Source organism: Mastomys coucha, unplaced genomic scaffold (assembly GCF_008632895.1).
Source record: "Mastomys coucha isolate ucsf_1 unplaced genomic scaffold, UCSF_Mcou_1 pScaffold14, whole genome shotgun sequence".
Taxonomy (NCBI): domain Eukaryota; kingdom Metazoa; phylum Chordata; class Mammalia; order Rodentia; family Muridae; genus Mastomys; species Mastomys coucha.
The window spans coordinates 111,167,575-111,170,920 of NW_022196896.1; the positions used below are offsets into that span (position 1 = coordinate 111,167,575).

Below are 3,346 nucleotides of genomic sequence, written 5' to 3' on the forward strand. Positions count from 1 at the left end.
TCATTTGTAAAAGCTTTGAAAATGGTAATTGGGTTTAACATTGCCCCTTGAGAGCACAGTCCTTTTTGTTGTCAACAAACCTATATTAACCTTTTATCATGTGCCATATATCATGCAAGGCAATTGAGGATATACCAGTTACTAAACTAATGTTTCATGTAACATTGAAAACTCATGACTAATGGCTACAGTAGACACCCTTCAGAGTTCTGTTGCTGGGCATTTAGGCTCTCAGAAGAATGGGAGGTATACCATCATCAGATTATGTAGAAGAGGATAGGATGAGAAGTGCTGTTAGTAGGGTAGCACTGTTGTGTCTCTTCAGTGGGAATCCTTCTAATGATATACATGGCAGTACATCAAATTGGTTAACACCCACCTTGAGTGACAGCTCAGCTGTGGGTGCAGGATCCATCTTAGTACAGCACCTCATGCTCATAGAAACCAACAATGTATGAGCAGCTCTTCAACTCCATCTCGCCCATCTTCAAAGCTGCCTGGGGTTTCCCTTTGGTATTTGCCAGATGCCAGACCTTTGATCCCTCTGTTTCTTCTTACCATTGTGATGCCCTGGAAGCCATGTTTTCCTTCTATTTTTCTTGTTCTGGTGTATATCTTTGCTGTCCTCTGAACACTGGAGGAGGGACACAGCTCACAGAGTTCCTTTTCCTTTTTTGTTCTTGACCTTGTGTGTCTCATTTCTATATGGACAGCATAAAATCGATTGTGGGAGTCTTCTCTCTTCCAGGGCATGATGGGTGAACTTTGTCATTAGAGTGATTGGAGGGCTAGAAATTCCTAAATGTGTAATATTTAAATTCTGTCCCTAGTGCCTGCTACAGTTGTCTAATGGTTTTCTCCTCTTCTTTCCTCTCCCTCTCCTCCCACTTCAGTATTACCGAATGAATTGTATTTCCAAGGAAGTGATGGAGGGGACCCGAACTCCCAGCTAAGTCTTGAACAAGGTAATTACAGCTGCAGAATGTTTGTTATGTCCTCTGAGAATAGGAAATACAGGTGACCATGTGAAGATGTGTGAGTCAGAAGAAATAGAGACAGCAAGTTGGGGAATGGGTATGAACCTGATGTTAGCTTTCCTGTATGAGGACAAATTACCCAGAAGGACAGGACATACAAAACCCTGAGGCAGGTGGATTGTGAATTTGAGGCTAGCCAGTTTACATAGGAAATCTCTCTCAAAAACAAAACAGAACCTGACCAGTCAGTTTCTTTGGGTTCATGGATTTAGAGACTTCAGTCCAGATGAGTGGCCTCACCATTTAAGACCTATGGTGGGGCAGAACTTCCAAGGAAGGGATTGGGTGAAGCAAAGCTGTGTACTACACGGGTTCCTGGAAGCAAGGAGAGAGAGGAGGTGCATGTTGCCCCTTCAGTGGTACACCTCTAGTGATCCAACTTCCTTCTACTAGGCTCTGCTGATTAATGGTATTACCAGAATCCATTAGTTCTATTCTAAGGGGAAGACCTCTAATATTTGAGCCTTGGAAGGAAGAGGCATTTGAGATGCAAACTGTGACCAGTGTCTAATGGGATATAGGATCCTGGCAGAGCAACCATGACCTCAGATGGTCATCTTGATACCCACGATGAAGGAATCTGAGGCCAGTGTCAGGAATCCATATTTAAAGAGATTGAGTACTCAGAATTCACTGCAATATAGAAAAGCCTCTGAAGGAATGATCATAGCAATGGTGAACCACTTTTGCTATGTTAGGTCCATGGTAGCCTCAAAGAGGAAACACTCTGTTAGAGAGACTCTCCTGGTTGTGTGTGTGTGTGTGTGTGTGTGTGTGTGTGTGTGTGTACCCTTACATCTCTTAAACCAGATGTGTGATGGGTATGATTTACCCACAGCAGCCAAGTCTTCAGACACAAGCAGGGTGTCTATGGTTTAATTAAATCCAGATAAGTGGTTCAGTGTCATAATAAACAGAAAGAATTAAAGACAATGACAGAAAGATCCACTTAGTCTCTTGCTTTGCTTAGCATCTACTCTTGATTCCTGTCTGACCCAACTGCCATTAAGGCTTGGACGAAGCTACAATTGGGAGAAACCATATGTGGAGTATTCACAGGGTTAAATGAAGCAGCAAGAATCCAGGCATTCTTGAGGCAGGGTCTGTGTTCTTGAGCATAGACTGCTAGTTATGAAAACATGACATTAGGAAAACAGACATAGGGGGAATACAGAGAGAAAACACAAGAAGGAAGCAAGAATGGGAGGGAAAGGGGCCCAGCCATCACTGAATCCTCAGGAGAAGACCAGCAGGGATGAGCCATCTGATATATACTCAGAGGCTATTGTGAGAAAGGAGATAGGGTCCAAGGACTCCTGGGAGCTCACGTAAAGCCACGGGGCAGTGAAGCTCTGGGGACCCAGGTAGGCATCCTTTAGTCAGAGATATGAAGACAAGTCATCTCCAGGTGCTAGAGTGGCCCAGGCAGGCCTCCACTCAGCCAGGGGTGACCCTTGTATTCTACTCCATGATCTGAGTCTGACCTCAAGAATCAGGGGGAATTTATCAGCTCCAGATGAACTCTAGATTGATGCCTTGTTGGGCTATTTAGCCCTTAAGATAAAAGAACCCTTCTGCTCCAACTCCTTAAATAAATGTCTGTTTTCCTTTTTCTCCTTAGGACCTAGTGGCACCTCTTCTCAAGGAAGCCAGACCTGGTCACCTGTGGCTCCCTCCTCAACTGAGGGTCTGTTCTTGCTGACTCTATAAACATTGCTATCCCTTCTCATAGCATGTGAGCACGGGGGTGCTCTTTCCTTGTGTTCTGATGTCCACAACATTATCTACATCCATAGTTTCTCCAAGTTTAGGATTAAAATATTGGGGCCTTGGTCCTCTGGGTTGCGTAGAAAGGTTCTGACTTCTGTCTGTGTTGCCTGTGGATGCGGATCCACAGTGCTTTGCCTGTGCTTTGGCTATGACTAGAAACTGCCTCCCTGCTCTGCTCTTATGTCCAATGGTGGTTAGAAGGATGTGATGAGAATGCTCCTTCTTTGAGGCAACAGATTTTCCCCCTTGGGTTTACCTCATCTGCTCATGACCCAGCTGGACTCCCTCTATGAGACCTTCCTTTGCTATCACTGGGGTAACAGGTTGGGAATCCCTCTCTAGACAAGATGGGTCACTAAAAAAAAACCCTTTTTTATTGTTGTTATTTGTTTGTTTCTTTGTTTGTTGAAACAGGGTTTCCTTGTGTAGCCTTGGCTGTCCTGGAGCTGTAGACCAGGCTGGCCTTTGAATTCACAGAGATTGGCCTGCCTCTGCACCCAGAATGCTGGGATTAAAGGCATGCACCACCACTGCCTTGC

The 3,346-nt window shown here is 44.7% G+C and overlaps 1 protein-coding gene and 1 long non-coding RNA gene across 2 annotated transcripts in view; both read left to right on the top strand.

Annotated features, from left to right (window-relative positions):
* Nucleotides 1-3,241, top strand: LOC116088678. Its single transcript, XR_004117972.1, has 3 exons — nt 1-24; nt 894-965; nt 2,659-3,241. It is a non-coding gene; the product is annotated as an uncharacterized LOC116088678 (long non-coding RNA).
* The window catches only part of LOC116089484 (nuclear autoantigen Sp-100-like), a 112,672-nt gene that overhangs the window by 64,755 nt on the left and 44,571 nt on the right, over nt 1-3,346 (top strand). The gene's annotated exons all lie outside the window — the stretch shown is intronic.